Here is a 17,897-nt window from a genome sequence, read left to right as displayed (position 1 = left end):
ATCTCAGGGCTCCTCCCTTCCTCTCATTGTGCAGTGTGTGTAGGCTCTCAGGGCTCCTCTCTTCCTCTCATTGTGCAGTGTGTGTAGGATCTCAGGGCTCCTCTCATTGTGCAGTGTGTGTAGGATCTCAGGGCTCCTCTCATTGTGCAGTGTGTGTAGGATCTCAGGGCTCCTCTCATTGGGCAGTGTGTGTGTAGGATCTCAGGGCTCCTCCTTTCCTCTCATTGTGCAGTGTGTGCAGGATCTCAGGGCTCTTCTCATTGTGCAGTGTGTGTGCAGGATCTCAGGGCTCCTCTCATTGGGCAGTGTGTGCAGGATCTCAGGGCTCCTCTCATTGTGCAGCGTGTGTAGGATCTCAGGGCTCCTCTCATTGGGCAGTGTGTGTGTAGGATCTCAGGGCTCCTCCCTTCCTCTCATTGTGCAGTGTGTGCAGGCTCTCAGGGCTCCTCTCATTGTGCAGTGTGTGCAGGATCTCAGGGCTCCTCTCATTGTGCAGTGTGTGCAGGATCTCAGGGCTCCTCTCATTGTGAAGGATCTCAGGGCTCCTCTCATTGTGCAGTGTGTGCAGGCTCTCAGGGCTCCTCTCATTGTGCAGTGTGTGCAGGCTCTCAGGGCTCCTCTCATTGTGCAGTGTGTGCAGGCTCTTAGGGCTCCTCTCATTGTGCAGTGTGTGCAGGCTCTTAGGGCTCCTCTCATTGTGCAGTGTGTGTAGGCTCTCAGGGCTCCTCTCATTGTGCAGTGTGTGCAGGGTCTCAGGGCTCCTCTCATTGTGCAGTGTGTGTAGGCTCTCAGGGCTCCTCCCTTTCTCTCATTGTGCAGTGTGTGTAGGATCTCAGGGCTCCTCTCATTGTGCAGTGTGTGTGTAGGATCTCAGGGCTCCTCTCATTGTGCAGTGTGTGCAGGATCTCAGGGCTCCTCTCATTGTGCAGTGTGTGTAGGCTCTCAGGGCTCCTCTAATTGTGCAGTGTGTGCAGGGTGTCAGGGCTCCTCTCATTGTGCAGTGTGTGTAGGATCTCAGGGCTCCTCTCATTGTGTAGGATCTCAGGGCTCCTCTCATTGTGCAGTGTGTGCAGGGTCTCAGGGCTCCTCTCATTGTGCAGTGTGTGCAGGCTCTCAGAGCTCCTCTCATTGTGCAGTGTGTGCAGGATCTCAGGGCTCCTCTCATTGTGTAGGATCTCAGGGCTCCTCTCATTGTGCAGTGTGTGCAGGCTCTCAGGGCTCCTCTCATTGTGCAGTGTGTGCAGGGTCTCAGGGCTCCTCTCATTGTGCAGTGTGTGCAGGCTCTCAGAGCTCCTCTCATTGTGCAGTGTGTGCAGGCTCTCAGGGCTCCTCCCTTCCTCTCATTGTGGTGTGTGTAGGATCTCAGGGCTCCTCTCATTGGGCAGTGTGTGCAGGATCTCAGGGCTCCTCTCATTGGGCAGTGTGTGTGTAGGATCTCAGGGCTCCTCTCTTTCTCTCATTGTGCAGCGTGTGTAGGCTCTCAGGGCTCCTCTCATTGGGCAGTGTGTGGAGGATCTCAGGGCTCCTCTCATTGTGCAGTGTGTGTGTAGGCTCTCAGGGCTCCTCTCATTGTGCAGTGTGTGTGTAGGATCTCAGGGCTCCTCCCTTCCTCTCATTGTGCAGTGTGTGTAGGATCTCAGGGCTCCTCTCATTGGGCAGTGTGTGCAGGATCTCAGGGCTCCTCTCATTGTGCAGTGTGTGTAGGCTCTCAGTGCTCCTCCCTTCCTCTCATTGTGCAGTGTGTGCAGGATCTCAGGGCTCCTCTCTTCCTCTCATTGTGCAGTGTGTGTGCAGGATCTCAGGGCTCCTCTCATTGTGCAGTGTGTGTGCAGGATCTCAGGGCTCCTCTCTTCCTCTCATTGTGCAGTGTGTGTGCAGGATCTCAGGGCTCCTCTCATTGTGCAGTGTGTGTAGGATCTCAGGGCTCCTCTCATTGTGCAGTGTGTGCAGGCTCTCAGGGCTCCTCTCATTGTGCAGTGTGTGTAGGATCTCAGGGCTCCTCTCATTGGGCAGTGTGTGCAGGATCTCAGGGCTCCTCTCATTGTGCAGTGTGTGTAGGCTCTCAGTGCTCCTCCCTTCCTCTCATTGTGCAGTGTGTGCAGGATCTCAGGGCTCCTCTCATTGTGCAGTGTGTGTAGGCTCTCAGTGCTCCTCTCTTCCTCTCATTGTGCAGTGTGTGTGCAGGATCTCAGGGCTCCTCTCTTCCTCTCATTGTGCAGTGTGTGTGTAGGATCTCAGGGCTCCTCTCATTGTGCAGGCTCTCAGAGCTCCTCTCATTGTGCAGTGTGTGCAGGCTCTCAGGGCTCCTCCCTTCCTCTCATTGTGCAGCAGCTCAGGCCCCTCCCTTTCGCTCAGGCCGGGGCGCGCGCTCTCTCCGCTACGGTGGCCGCCCTGGGCCCGTCCTCGTGCTGGCAGTGACGTGCGCTGCCCTCCCCGCCCGCTCCTCTCCCCGGGAGCGCCGTGGCTGTCAGGCTCGGGTGCCGTCCCGGAGGCCGGCGCGCATCGTTGGAGTCGGGGCCCCGGCGCTCAGGTATCCCCCGGCCGAGATGTGGCTGTCGCAGCGCTGGGCGTTTCCCGGGAGCGGTGGTGGGGAGAGGATGGCAGCCGGGGGCCTGGAAGGAGCGGGCAGGCTCGGGAACGTTGTAGGGAGTGGGCAGGGGTTGCGTGAAGGTGGTGAGTGTGGGGTGGAGAGAGAGGATTGAGCTGGAGGTGCGGGTGCAGGGAGGGAGCAGGGCGGAGGGGTGAATGCAGGGAGGGGTTCCTGGCCTGTGGGGGTGGAGGGGCTCTCGGCTGGGATGTGTGAGTGCATGCAGGATGTCCTGCACATTGTTGCTGCTAATGAATTCGCTAGAGGAAGGAAGGGATGGCCTGTGTATTGCTGCTGGTAATAGATGGGGTGGAGGGTTTCGTGGCTGTTACTTCCCTGCTGGTAATGGAGGGCGGATGAGAGCGTGTAGGTATGGGCTCAAGGGTGTCCTTTACATTGCTGCAGGTAATGGATGGGGTGGAGGGGTTCCTGGCTGTGTGTGTCCTGTACTTTACTGCTGGTAATGGATGGGGTGGAGGGGTTCCTGGCTGTGTGTGTCCTGTACTTTACTGCTGGTAATGGATGGGGTGGAGGGGTTCCCGGGTGTGTGTGTCCTGTACTTTACAGCTGGTAATGGATGGGGTGGAGGGGTTCCTGGCTGTGTGTGTCCTTTACATTGCTGCAGGTAATGGATGGGGTGGAGGGGTTCCTGGCTGTGTGTGTCCTGTACTTTACTGCTGGTAATGGATGGGGTGGAGGGGTTCCTGGCTGTGTGTGTCCTGTACATTACTGCTGGTAATGGATGGGGTGGAGGGGTTCCCGGGTGTGTGTGTCCTGTACTTTACAGCTGGTAATGGATGGGGTGGAGGGGTTCCTGGCTGTGTGTGTCCTGTACTTTACTGCTGGTAATAGATGGGGTGGAGGGGTTCCCGGCTGTGTGTGTGTGTCTTGTACTTTACTGCTGGTAATGGATGGGGTGGAGGGGTTCCCGGCTGTGTGTGTGTGTCCTGTACTTTACTGCTGGTAATGGATGGGGTGGAGGGGTTCCTGGCTGTGTGTATCCTGTACTTTTCTGCTGGTAATAGATGGGGTGGAGGGTTTCCTGGCTGTGTGTGTCCTGTACTTTTCTGCTGGTAATAGATGGGGTGGAGGGGTTCCCGGGTGTGTGGGTGCTGTACTTTTCTGCAGGTAATGGATGGGGTGGAGGGGTTCCTGGCTGTGTGTGTCTTGTACTTTTCTGCTGGTAATAGATGGGGTGGAGGGGTTCCTGGCTGTGAGTGTTGGGTGTGTGTGTCCTGTACTTTACTGCTGGTAATGGATGGGGTGGAGGGGTTCCTGGCTGTGAGTGTTCGGTGTGTGTGTCCTGTACTTTACTGCTGGTAATGGATGGGGTGGAGAGGTTCCCGGGTGTGTGTCCTGTACTTTACTGCTGGTAATAGATGGGGTGGAGGGGTTCCTGGCTGTGTGTCCTGTACTTTACTGCTGGTAATGGATGGGGTGGAGGGGTTCCTGGCTGTGTGTGTTGGGTGTGTGTGTCCTGTACTTTACTGCTGGTAATGGATGGGGTGGAGGGGTTCCTGGCTGTGTGTGTCCTGTACTTTACTGCTGGTAATGGATGGGGTGGAGGGGTTCCCGGGTGTGTGTGTGTGTCCTGTACTTTACTGCTGGTAATGGATGGGGTGGAGGGGTTCCCGGGTGTGTGTGTTGGGTGTGTGTGTCCTGTACTTTACTGCTGGTAATGGATGGGGTGGAGGGGTTCCTGGCTGTGTGTGTTGGGTGTGTGTGTCCTGTACTTTACTGCTGGTAATGGATGGGGTGGAGGGGTTCCTGGCTGTGTGTGGTTGGGTGTGTGTGTCCTGTACTTTACTGCTGGTAATAGATGGGGTGGAGGGGTTCCCTGGTGTGTGTGGTTGGGTGTGTGTGTCCTGTACTTTACTGCTGGTAATGGATGGGGTGGAGGGGTTCCTGTCTGTGTGTGTGTCCTGTACTTTACTGCTGGTAATGAATGGGGTGGAGGGGTTCCTGGCTGTGTGTGTTGGGTGTGTGTGTCCTGTACTTTACTGCTGGTAATAGATGGGGTGGAGGGGTTCCCTGGTGTGTGTGTCCTGTACTTTACTGCTGGTAATGGATGGGGTGGAGGGGTTCCTGGCTGTGTGTGTTGGGTGTGTGTGTCCTGTACATTACTGCTGGTAATGGATGGGGTGGAGGGGTTCCCTGGTGTGTGTGTGTGTCCTGTACTTTACTGCTGGTAATGGATGGGGTGGTGGGGTTCCCGGGTGTGTGTGTCCTGTACTTTACTGCTGGTAATGGATGGGGTGGAGGGGTTCCCGGGTGTGTGTGTCCTGTACTTTACTGCTGGTAATGGATGGGGTGGAGGGGTTCCTGGCTGTGTGTGTCCTGTACTTTACTGCTGGTAATGGATGGGGTGGAGGGGTTCCCGGGTGTGTGTGTCCTGTACTTTACTGCTGGTAATGGATGGGGTGGAGGGGTTCCTGGCTGTGGGTGTCCTGTACTTTACTGCTGGTTATGGATGGGGTGGAGGGGTTCCCGGGTGTGTGTGTCCTGTACTTTACTGCTGGTAATGGATGGGGTGGAGGGGTTCCTGGCTGTGTGTGTCCTGTACTTTACTGCTGGTAATGGATGGGGTGGAGGGGTTCCTGGCTGTGTGTGTCCTGTACTTTACTGCTGGTAATGGATGGGGTGGAGGGGTTCCCGGGTGTGTGTGTCCTGTACTTTACTGCTGGTAATGGATGGGGTGGAGGGGTTCCTGGCTGTGTGTGTCCTGTACTTTACTGCTGGTAATGGATGGGGTGGAGGGGTTCCCGGGTGTGTGTGTCCTGTACTTTACTGCTGGTAATGGATGGGGTGGAGGGGTTCCTGGCTGTGTGTGTCCTGTACATTACTGCTGGTAATGGATGGGGTGGAGGGGTTCCCGGGTGTGTGTGTCCTGTACTTTACTGCTGGTAATGGTTGGGGTGGAGGGGTTCCTGGCTGTGTGTGTCCTGTACTTTACTGCTGGTAATGGATGGGGTGGAGGGGTTCCCGGGTGTGTGTGTGTGTCCTGTACTTTACTGCTGGTAATGGATGGGGTGGAGGGGTTCCCGGGTGTGTGTGTGTGTCCTGTACTTTACTGCTGGTAATGGATGGGGTGGAGGGGTTCCCGGGTGTGTGTGTGTCCTGTACTTTACTGCTGGTAATGGATGGGGTGGAGGGGTTCCCGGGTGTGTGTCCTGTACTTTACTGCTGGTAATGGATGGGGTGGAGGGGTTCCCGGGTGTGTGGGTGCTGTACTTTACTGCTGGTAATGGATGGGGTGGAGGGGTTCCCGGGTGTGTGTGTCCTGTACATTACTGCTGGTAATGGATGGGGTGGAGGGGTTCCCGGGTGTGTGTGTCCTGTACATTACTGCTGGTAATGGATGGGGTGGAGGGGTTCCCGGGTGTGTGGGTGCTGTACATTACTGCTGGTAATGGATGGGGTGGAGGGGTTCCCGGGTGTGTGTGTCCTGTACTTTACTGCTGGTAATGGATAGGGTGGAGGGGTTCCCGGGTGAGTGGGTGCTGTACTTTACTGCTGGTAATGGATGGGGTGGAGGGGTTCCCGGGTGTGTGTGTCCTGTACTTTACTGCTGGTAATGGATGGGGTGGAGGGGTTCCTGGCTGTGTGTGTCCTGTACTTTACTGCTGGTAATGGATGGGGTGGAGGGGTTCCTGGCTGTGGGTGTCCTGTACTTTACTGCTGGTAATGGATGGGGTGGAGGGGTTCCCGGGTGTGTGTGTCCTGTACTTTACTGCTGGTAATGGATGGGGTGGAGGGGTTCCCGGGTGTGTGTGTGTGTCCTGTACTTTACTGCTGGTAATGGATGGGGTGGAGGGGTTCCCGGGTGTGTGTGTGTGTCCTGTACTTTACTGCTGGTAATGGATGGGGTGGAGGGGTTCCCGGGTGTGTGTGTCCTGTACTTTACTGCTGGTAATGGATGGGGTGGAGGGGTTCCTGGCTGTGTGTGTCCTGTACTTTACTGCTGGTAATGGATGGGGTGGAGGGGTTCCCGGGTGTGTGTGTGTGTCCTGTACTTTACTGCTGGTAATGGATGGGGTGGAGGGGTTCCCGGGTGTGTGTGTGTGTCCTGTACTTTACTGCTGGTAATGGATGGGGTGGAGGGGTTCCCGGGTGTGTGTGTGTGTCCTGTACTTTACTGCTGGTAATGGATGGGGTGGAGGGGTTCCCGGGTGTGTGTGTGTGTCCTGTACTTTACTGCTGGTAATGGATGGGGTGGAGGGGTTCCCGGGTGTGTGTGTGTGTCCTGTACTTTACTGCTGGTAATGGATGGGGTGGAGGGGTTCCCGGGTGTGTGTGTGTGTCCTGTACTTTACTGCTGGTAATGGATGGGGTGGAGGGGTTCCCGGGTGGGTGTGTGTGTCCTGTACTTTACTGCTGGTAATGGATGGGGTGGAGGGGTTCCCGGGTGTGTGTGTGTGTCCTGTACTTTACTGCTGGTAATGGATGGGGTGGAGGGGTTCCCGGGTGTGCTCCGGGCCCGCACTTTACCATTGGGAAGACGCGGAGGAGGGCGCGGGGCCGTTATGCGGAGCTCGGAATGTTGGGAAGTTTGAAAGGGGCGCGTTCGCCGGTTCCGCTCCTGCGAGTTTGAACGCAAACACCCGCTGTCCTGATCCGGGATCCGCGCCGGCGCTGCTCTTCCCTGCAAGGTGCACCTCGCGTCGCTCGGGCTGAGAAGCCTTTAGCATGGCCGAGCTGCAGGATGCTCGCCCCCTGTGAGGTCCCGGCGGCGGCGGCTGCGGGCTCCCTTTCCTGGGCAGGCTGGGGGGTGTTCAGCCCGGAGGTAAAGCGCTGCATGCAGGACTTGCAGGCGTGCAGCAGCACTAGCCCAGCTCCGGGGCCAGCAGTTTCCCTGCCCGCTAGCCCGCTGTTCGGTAGCTTTGTGCCAGGAAGCAGATATCCTGGCTGCAGCTCCAGTTTGCCTTTCCTTTTCCAGTTCATGGGCCCGTCCCCTTCTATGGATGCGGAGAAACATTTCCGCACTCCGACTACTGAGCCGCTATGAACGGAAGAACTGAAAAGGAAACTGAATAAGCAAAGCCAAGATATTTGCTTCTCTTGCTGTGGTTGGTTGAAGGTTGCTTTAGAGAGTTTATTCCGAAATGCAAGGTTGGGCTTTGCTGGCTGCCTGTGTCTCATGTGATTGGATGCAGAACATTGTAACTTGTCCTTCACACGACGCTTTCTGTTCAATCGCCTTGCAAGGTTTTACAATTTTTTAATTTCAGTTCACATAAAGTGAAATTGAACATTTTGCTTCCTGTACCTCTTTCTCATTTCTGTTAGTGTTGAAATGTGACCTTGTGTTTTTATATTTACTTTTCTCCTTCACTGGTAAAAATATTGCATTTGTTGTTGGTTTTAACATATACAGACTCCTCTGTGGCTTATCCAACCCAAATCCCTGTGCTAGTGAAGTGGCAGTAATATGCAGAATTATTTAGAAATGTTGTGTCCTACCTGCATCCTCCCATTCACAGGCCCTGCAGACCATAGTCACCTTCACTTTCATTTTCCTGCATTTAAGGATCTTTCCTCTTTATTTTATGCTTCATCTGATAGGAGCTGCTGAGGAGTGGGAGAGCTGGCAGTGATTCCTGTGCAGCTGCTGCTTTCTGCACTGCAGGCTCTCCTCACCTCTCCCCCCTCCCCTCCGTGCTCCCCCTCTATACCTGATACCTGTGTCTCTGCTCTTCTCTAGGGTAGGGGACGTGCACGCTCTCCTCACCTCTTGTCACAAGGCCCCTCTCCCCTCCCCTCTATACCTGATACCTGTGTCTCTGCTCTTCTCTAGGGTAGGGGACGTGCACGCTCTCCTCACCTCTTGTCACAAGGCCCCTCTCCCCTCCGTGCTCCTCCTCTATACCTGATACCTGTGTCTCTGCTCTTCTCTAGGGTAGGGGACGTGCACGCTCTCCTCACCTCTTGTCACAAGGCCCCTCTCCCCTCCGTGCTCCCCCTCTATACCTGATACCTGTGTCTCTGCTCTTCTCTAGGGTAGGGGACGTGCACGCTCTCCTCACCTCTTGTCACAAGGCCCCTCTCCCCTCCGTGCTCCCCCTCTATACCTGATACCCGTGTCTCTGCTCTTCTCTAGGGTAGGGGGTCGTGCACGCTCTCCTCACCTCTTGTCACAAGGCCCCTCTCCCCTCCGTGCTCCCCCTCTATACCTGATACCTGTGTCTCTGCTCTTCTCTAGGGTAGGGGTCGTGCACGCTCTCCTCACCTCTTGTCACAAGGCCCCTCTCCCCTCCGTGCTCCCCCTCTATACCTGATACCTGTGTCTCTGCTCTTCTCTAGGGTAGGGGACGTGCACGCTCTCCTCACCTCTTGTCACAAGGCCCCTCTCCCCTCCGTGCTCCCCCTCTATACCTGATACCTGTGTCTCTGCTCTTCTCTAGGGTAGGGGACGTGCACGCTCTCCTCACCTCTTGTCACAAGGCCCCTCTCCCCTCCCCTCTATAACTGATACCTGTGTCTCTGCTCTTCTCTAGGGTAGGGGACGTGCACGCTCTCCTCACCTCTTGTCACAAGGCCCCTCTCCCCTCCGTGCTCCCCTCTATACCTGATACCTGTGTCTCTGCTCTTCTCTAGGGTAGGGGTCGTGCACGCTCTCCTCACCTCTTGTCACAAGGCCCCTCTCCCCTCCCCTCCGTGCTCCCCCTCTATACCTGATACCTGTGTCCCTGCTCTTTTCTAGGGTAGGGGACGTGCACGCTCTCCTCACCTCTTGTCACAAGGCCCCTCTCCCCTCCGTGCTCCCCCTCTATACCTGATACCTGTGTCTCTGCTCTTCTCTAGGGTAGGGGACGTGCACGCTCTCCTCACCTCTTGTCACAAGGCCCCTCTCCCCTCCGTGCTCCCCCTCTATACCTGATACCCGTGTCTCTGCTCTTCTCTAGGGTAGGGGACGTGCACGCTCTCCTCACCTCTTGTCACAAGGCCCCTCTCCCCTCCGTGCTCCTCCTCTATACCTGATACCCGTGTCTCTGCTCTTCTCTAGGGTAGGGGACGTGCACGCTCTCCTCACCTCTTGTCACAAGGCCCCTCTCCCCTCCGTGCTCCCCCTCTATACCTGATACCTGTGTTTCTGCTCTTCTCTAGGGTAGGGGGTCGTGCACGCTCTCCTCACCTCTTGTCACAAGGCCCCTCTCCCCTCCGTGCTCCCCCTCTATACCTGATACCTGTGTCTCTGCTCTTCTCTAGGGTAGGGGTCGTGCACGCTCTCCTCACCTCTTGTCACAAGGCCCCTCTCCCCTCCGTGCTCCCCCCTCTATACCTGATACCTGTGTCTCTGCTCTTCTCTAGGGTAGGGGCAGTGCACGCTCTCCTCACCTCTTGTCACAAGGCCCCCTCCCCTCCGTGCTCCCCCTCTATACCTGATACCTGTGTCTCTGCTCTTCTCTAGGGTAGGGTCAGTGCACGCTCTCCTCACCTCTCCCCTCCGTGCTCCCCCTCTATACCTGATACCTGTGTCTCTGCTCTTCTCTAGGGTAGGGGTCGTGCACGCTCTCCTCACCTCTTGTCACAAGGCCCCTCTCTCCTCCGTGCTCCCCCTCTATACCTGATACCTGTGTCTCTGCTCTTCTCTAGGGTAGGGGCAGTGCACGCTCTCCTCACCTCTCCCCTCCCCTCCGTGCTCCCCCTCTATACCTGATACCTGTGTCTCTGCTCTTCTCTAGGGTAGGGGTCGTGCACGCTCTCCTCACCTCTCATCACAAGGCCCCTCTCCCCTCCGTGCTCCCCCTCTATAACTGATACCTGTGTCTCTGCTCTCCTCTAGGGTAGGGGTCGTGCACGCTCTCCTCACCTCTTGTTACAAGGCCCCTCTCCCCTCCGTGCTCCCCCTCTATAACTGATACCTGTGTCTCTGCTCTCCTCTAGGGTAGGGGTCGTGCACGCTCTCCTCACCTCTTGTCACAAGGTCCCTCTCCCCTCCGTGCTCCCCCTCTATACCTGATACCTGTGTCTCTGCTCTTCTCTAGGGTAGGGGTCGTGCACGCTCTCCTCACCTCTTGTTACAAGGCCCCTCTCCCCTCCGTGCTTCCCCTCTATACCTGATACCTGTGTCTCTGCTCTTCTCTAGGGTAGGGGCAGTGCACGCTCTCCTCACCTCTTGTCACAAGGCCCCCTCCCCTCCGTGCTCCCCCTCTATACCTGATACCTGTGTCTCTGCTCTTCTCTAGGGTAGGGTCAGTGCACGCTCTCCTCACCTCTCCCCTCCGTGCTCCCCCTCTATACCTGATACCTGTGTCTCTGCTCTTCTCTAGGGTAGGGGCAGTGCACGCTCTCCTCACCTCTTGTCACAAGGCCCCTCTCCCCTCCGTGCTCCCCCTCTATACCTGATACCTGTGTCTCTGCTCTTCTCTAGGGTAGGGGTCGTGCACGCTCTCCTCACCTCTTGTCACAAGGCCCCTCTCTCCTCCGTGCTCCCCCTCTATACCTGATACCTGTGTCTCTGCTCTTCTCTAGGGTAGGGGCAGTGCACGCTCTCCTCACCTCTCCCCTCCCCTCCGTGCTCCCCCTCTATACCTGATACCTGTGTCTCTGCTCTTCTCTAGGGTAGGGGTCGTGCACGCTCTCCTCACCTCTCATCACAAGGCCCCTCTCCCCTCCGTGCTCCCCCTCTATAACTGATACCTGTGTCTCTGCTCTCCTCTAGGGTAGGGGTCGTGCACGCTCTCCTCACCTCTTGTTACAAGGCCCCTCTCCCCTCCGTGCTCCCCCTCTATAACTGATACCTGTGTCTCTGCTCTCCTCTAGGGTAGGGGTCGTGCACGCTCTCCTCACCTCTTGTCACAAGGTCCCTCTCCCCTCCGTGCTCCCCCTCTATACCTGATACCTGTGTCTCTGCTCTTCTCTAGGGTAGGGGTCGTGCACGCTCTCCTCACCTCTTGTTACAAGGCCCCTCTCCCCTCCGTGCTTCCCCTCTATACCTGATACCTGTGTCTCTGCTCTTCTCTAGGGTAGGGGACGTGCACGCTCTCCTCACCTCTTGTTACAAGGCCCCTCTCCCCTCCGTGCTCCCCCTCTATACCTGATACCTGTGTCTCTGCTCTTCTCTAGGGTAGGGGTCGTGCACGCTCTCCTCACCTCTTGTCACAAGGTCCCTCTCCCCTCCGTGCTCCCCCTCTATACCTGATACCTGTGTCTCTGCTCTTCTCTAGGGTAGGGGTCGTGCACGCTCTCCTCACCTCTTGTCACAAGGTCCCTCTCCCCTCCGTGCTCCCCCTCTATACCTGATACCTGTGTCTCTGCTCTTCTCTAGGGTAGGGGTCGTGAACGCTGCTGCCTGTAACCTGTGCTGTGCTTTCCTCACCTCCTCCTTTCTCCTCGTCCTGCCTCTCCCCATCCACCCGTCTCTTCCTTGCAATGGTGAAGATTTTGTTTTGGGAACTGGTATAAAAGGATCTTTTTCTGGGAAATATGCAGGGTGTTAAAAATATTAGGGATTGCTAAAAAAAATAAAAAAGTAGTGCCTGGATGAAGGAGCCAGGATAGAGACTGCACTAATGCCTTGCTCATAAGAGCTGCTTCACCCATTCACTTCCTTCTGCTGCTTTCTCCTTCCAGTGCCTTAAACCTTCATTCACATCTGCCCAGGGAGTTTTCCCTCTGTTATACCTCTCTTCCAAATTTAGTTTAGGCTGATGATTGCCGTCACAGTTCTGGGCCATGGTTCCTGCCCGCGCGGCATCCCTAGCCCTGGGGACTTACATTATATATATATTATATTACATATTATAATGTTATAGTCGTACCCATGGAATATGTGCTGTTCACTTTATCTGCTGTGAAGGGCTCTGGGTCCTGACCTGTGATGCATGGTTATGCACTTTTATTCATGAATATGCGCCCGTGCCGGTAATGCAAGTTGTAGTAAATAATCTGCATTAATACACTTTGCAGGTTACTGAGTAGACCTCAAATCAGGAAACTTTGCTGAAAGTACTGGTTTGTTTTTTTTTAAATACATCTTTATGGTCACACAGTGCAATGCAATAAACCAATTTTATAAGCATTGCCCACAACATTTTGCTGCAGTCATTCAGGACTCTCCCAGGTACTAGTTCCAGCCCAGGAAAGGAAGATCTGCAAACTTAGATGCTGGTGCGGTCATCTTACAGCAAATATCAGAAGCACTAGCGGCACTCGCTCACTGATTGACCTCTCTGGGTCGCCCGATTTAATATTTAAATCTGCTGCCACAGTAAAAAGGAGGTGCAAGGGGACACCCAGGAGAGGTCAGCGGGTTAATTGTGTCCCTTTTCCTAACCTGACTGCGGCGCACTTTTTACAGGATGGCCTTTTTGTTCCCCCACCTTACTATGGCCGAGATACTAAGTCAGTATTGTCTGCTTCCTGAGCACTTTGTGGGCTGCTCTTGGCAGGCGTTGATCTCTGAGGATAACCTCGTGCGCACTGGGTGCCTGTGATGGGGGGCTGGACGCGTGTCCGGTCAGGGGTTAAAGAGTGGGCGCGGCCTGTGTGACAGTGTAAGACCAGGACTGGATTGGCCTCTACGTGTGGTAACGTCATCCAGCGGCGCCCAGCGAGTCTCTCTCTTGCTCTGCTGAGAACGGGCAGCTCAGGTCTTACCTCACAGGCCCCTGCACGTAAACCTTTATCTTTCTTTGTTTTTTCTGTGAATATTTTATTATCTTTCTTCTTTACAGTTTTCTCAGTAGCTCCTAGAAAGCGTTTTTCAGTGCAACCAAAAAAAACAAAAGAGGGAAATTTAAGAACATTTTCTTCTTCACCGTGTCCAGTAAAGGGAATCCAGAGTGAGTGCATTGAAGGACCGTACTTGTGGTAGACGAATATTCATTACTCGCAGTGCCCGGCAGTCAGGTTATTTCCCCCCTCCCCCATGCTCACATATCTCAGTCACACAGCGTCCTCCCCCTTGGTCACTCACCCCCCCTTTCCTCCCCTGTCCCCACTCCAACTCTCACCCCTCACACTCACCTCTCCCCTCTGTGTCTCTCCCCTGACACTCACCACCCCCTTCATTCTCCCTCCCCTCACTGTCACCTCTCCCCGCCTACTCCCTACCCTTTCGTCAGTGACACCGCACCCTCTCTCAATCTCCTTCCCTGACTCTGATGCCCTCCCAGCTGATCCCCGCCCCGTCCCTCTCCCTCTTGTGCGGTTCTGCGTGGCCCGCTCCCGAAGACGCGAGGTCAGCGAGGATCCCTCCCTGTCGTGCACGTGAGCCGTACCAGATCGCCGCCGCAGCTCCTCCCAGGTGTCAAACTTTGGCTGGCCGACACCACCACGCCCGATATCGCCGCCGGTCCGCCGCCGCTGCTCCTCCCAGCGCCATGTTGGTCCCGCTGTGCCCGACGTGCACCGCTGCTGCTCCTCCCAGCGCCATGTTGGTCCCGCTGTGCCCGACGTGCACCGCTGCTGCTCCTCCCAGCGCCATGTTGGTCCCGCTGTGCCCGACGTGCACCGCTGCTGCTCCTCCCAGCGCCATGTTGGTCCCGCTGTGCCCGACGTGCACCGCTGCTGCTCCTCCCAGCGCCATGTTGGTCCCGCTGTGCCCGACGTGCACCGCTGCTGCCCCTCCCAGCGCCATGTTGGTCCCGCTGTGCCCGACGTGCACCGCTGCTGCTCCTCCCAGCGCCATGTTGGTCCCGCTGTGCCCGACGTGCACCGCTGCTGCTCCTCCCAGCGCCATGTTGGTCCCGCTGTGCCCGACGTGCACCGCTGCTGCTCCTCCCAGCGCCATGTTGGTCCCGCTGTGCCCGACGTGCACCGCTGCTGCCCCTCCCAGCGCCATGTTGGTCCCGCTGTGCCCGACGTGCACCGCTGCTGCTCCTCCCGGCGCCATGTTGGTCCCGCTGTGCCCGACGTGCACCGCTGCTGCTCCTCCCAGCGCCATGTTGGTCCCGCTGTGCCCGACGTGCACCACTGCTGCTCCTCCCAGCGCCATGTTGGTCCCGCTGTGCCCGACGTGCACCGCTGCTGCTCCTCCCAGCGCCATGTTGGTCCCGCTGTGCCCGACGTGCACCGCTACTGCTCCTCCCAGCGCCATGTTGGTCCCGTTGTGCCCGACGTGCACCGCTACTGCTCCTCCCAGCGCCATGTTGGTCCCGATGTGCCCGACATGCGCTCCCGCCCGCACATGCGCAGTACAGCAGCTTCATTTCCCAAGGTAGATAGCGTGTGTTGCATGTCTGTCCAACAGATGTTGCTGTTTTCCCCACACACATGTAAAAACATGTTTTTCTCTGTAACCGTGTGACATCTATGTAATCTAGATAGAGAAGAACCTTGCCGAAAGTGAAAGCAAAATTGTGTCCAAATTTGAAGGCAATTGGTGCAGTAGTTTCTGAGATTATCGATTACGTCCAAACTACTTTACATTTTTATTTATATAGATTGATGGACATAAACTGCTGCCACTGCCTGGGATTGAACCATGACTTACAATTGTGGATAGATGTCCAATGTGCCCAACGTTCGAGGGCCTGGAAAATGGAGGAATTGTGTACATAATATAAGATTTGCCATACTGGGTCAGACCAAAGGTCCATCAATCCCAGCATCCTGTCTCCAACAGTGACCAATGCAGATTACAAGCAGCTGGCAGGATCCCAAGGGCCAGATAGATTGCAAGCTCCTTATCCCAGGGATAAGAAGTGAATTTCTGCAGGTCCACATTAATAATGGAAATGGTCTTTTCCTCCAGGAACTTCCAAACCTTTTTTAAACGCAGCTACACTTTCACCACATCCTCTGGCAATGAATTCTAGAGCTTATTTAAATACCTATAGTACCTGAATGTAATCCACTTAGAAGCACTGAAAAAAGTGCAAAAAGCAGAATATAAATCTAAATAAATTTATCCATTGAGTAAACAAATATTACTTTTAAGTATATCATCTAGTAACTTAATTGTGTGTCCCCTGGTCTTTGTACTTTTTGAAAGAGTAAACAACCAATTAACGTTTACTCGTTCCACTCCACTCATTATTTTATAGACCTCTATCATATCCCCCCTCATCCGTCTCTTCTCCAAGTGAACAGCCCTAACTTCTTTAGCCTTTCCTCATAGGGGAGCTCTTCCATCCCCTTTATCATCTTGGTCGCCCTTCTCTGTACCTTTTCTAATTCTGCTTTATCTTTCTTGAGATGCGGTGACCAGAAGTGCACACAATACTCAAGATGAGGTCGCACCATGGAGTGATACAGAGACATTATGATATTCTCTGTTTTATTCTCCATTCCTTTCCTAATAATCCCCAGCATTCTGTTTGTGTATGATATATGAACACAAGATGAGGATGCACCATGGAGTGATACAGAGACATTATGATATTCTCTGTTTTATTCTCCATTCCTTTCCTAATAATCCCCAGCATTCTGTTTGTGTATGATATATGAACACAAGATGAGGATGCACCATGGAGTGATACAGAGACATTATGATATTCTCTGTTTTATTCTCCATTCCTTTCCTAATAATCCCCAGCATTCTGTTTGTGTATGATATATGAACACAAGATGAGGATGCACCATGGAGTGATACAGAGGCATTATGATATTCTCTGTTTTATTCTCCATTCCTTTCCTAATAATCCCCAGCATTCTGTTTGTGTATGATATATGAACACAAGATGAGGATGCACCATGGAGTGATACAGAGGCATTATGATATTCTCTGTTTTATTCTCCATTCCTTTCCTAATAATCCCCAGCATTCTGTTTGTGTATGATATATGAACACAAGATGAGGTTGCACCATGGAGTGATACAGAGGCATTATGATATTCTCTGTTTTATTCTCCATTCCTTTCCTAATAATCCCCAGCATTCTGTTTGTGTATGATATATGAACACAAGATGAGGATGCACCATGGAGTGATACAGAGACATTATGATATTCTCTGTTTTATTCTCCATTCCTTTCCTAATAATCCCCAGCATTCTGTTTGTGTATGATATATGAACACAAGATGAGGATGCACCATGGAGTGATACAGAGACATTATGATATTCTCTGTTTTATTCTCCATTCCTTTCCTAATAATCCCCAGCATTCTGTTTGTGTATGATATATGAACACAAGATGAGGATGCACCATGGAGTGATACAGAGACATTATGATATTCTCTGTTTTATTCTCCATTCCTTTCCTAATAATCCCCAGCATTCTGTTTGTGTATGATATATGAACACAAGATGAGGTCACACCATGGAGTGATACAGAGACATTATGATATTCTCTGTTTTATTCTCCATTCCTTTCCTAATAATCCCCAGCATTCTGTTTGTGTATGATATATGAACACAAGATGAGGATGCACCATGGAGTGATACAGAGACATTATGATATTCTCTGTTTTATTCTCCATTCCTTTCCTAATAATCCCCAGCATTCTGTTTGTGTATGATATATGAACACAAGATGAGGATGCACCATGGAGTGATACAGAGACATTATGATATTCTCTGTTTTATTCTCCATTCCTTTCCTAATAATCCCCAGCATTCTGTTTGTGTATGATATATGAACACAAGATGAGGTCACACCATGGAGTGATACAGAGACATTATGATATTCTCTGTTTTATTCTCCATTCCTTTCCTAATAATCCCCAGCATTCTGTTTGTGTATGATATATGAACACAAGATGAGGATGCACCATGGAGTGATACAGAGACATTATGATATTCTCTGTTTTATTCTCCATTCCTTTCCTAATAATCCCCAGCATTCTGTGTGTGTATGATATATGAACACAAGATGAGGTTGCACCATGGAGTGATACAGAGGCATTATGATATTCTCTGTTTTATTCTCCATTCCTTTCCTAATAATCCCCAGCATTCTGTTTGTGTATGATATATGAACACAAGATGAGGATGCACCATGGAGTGATACAGAGACATTATGATATTCTCTGTTTTATTCTCCATTCCTTTCCTAATAATCCCCAGCATTCTGTTTGTGTAAGATATATGAACACAAGATGAGGATGCACCATGGAGTGATACAGAGACATTATGATATTCTCTGTTTTATTCTCCATTCCTTTCCTAATAATCCCCAGCATTCTGTTTGTGTATGATATATGAACACAAGATGAGGATGCACCATGGAGTGATACAGAGACATTATGATATTCTCTGTTTTATTCTCCATTCCTTTCCTAATAATCCCCAGCATTCTGTTTGTGTATGATATATGAACACAAGATGAGGATGCACCATGGAGTGATACAGAGACATTATGATATTCTCTGTTTTATTCTCCATTCCTTCCCTAATAATCCCCAGCATTCTGTTTGTGTATTATATA

The 17,897-nt window shown here is 53.2% G+C and overlaps 1 protein-coding gene across 3 annotated transcripts in view; it reads left to right on the top strand.

Annotated features, from left to right (window-relative positions):
• The first annotated feature begins 2,372 nt into the window (after positions 1-2,372).
• Positions 2,373-17,897, top strand: part of NOL4L (nucleolar protein 4 like) — a 297,974-nt gene continuing 282,449 nt past the window's right edge. The window contains exon 1 of one of the 3 annotated variants that reach the window (XM_029612026.1): positions 2,373-2,530. The gene's annotated coding sequence lies outside the window, so the exon portion shown is untranslated. Of the gene's footprint in view, positions 2,531-7,160; positions 7,237-7,336; positions 7,371-17,897 lie in introns of those variants that run through there. The other 2 variants (XM_029612024.1, XM_029612025.1) reach the window with 2 other exon arrangements.

Source organism: Rhinatrema bivittatum, chromosome 8 (assembly GCF_901001135.1).
Source record: "Rhinatrema bivittatum chromosome 8, aRhiBiv1.1, whole genome shotgun sequence".
Classification (NCBI taxonomy): Eukaryota; Metazoa; Chordata; class Amphibia; order Gymnophiona; family Rhinatrematidae; genus Rhinatrema; species Rhinatrema bivittatum.
The sequence above is the reverse complement of the archived record's forward strand: the minus strand, read 5'-3'. Positions and strand labels throughout refer to the sequence as shown.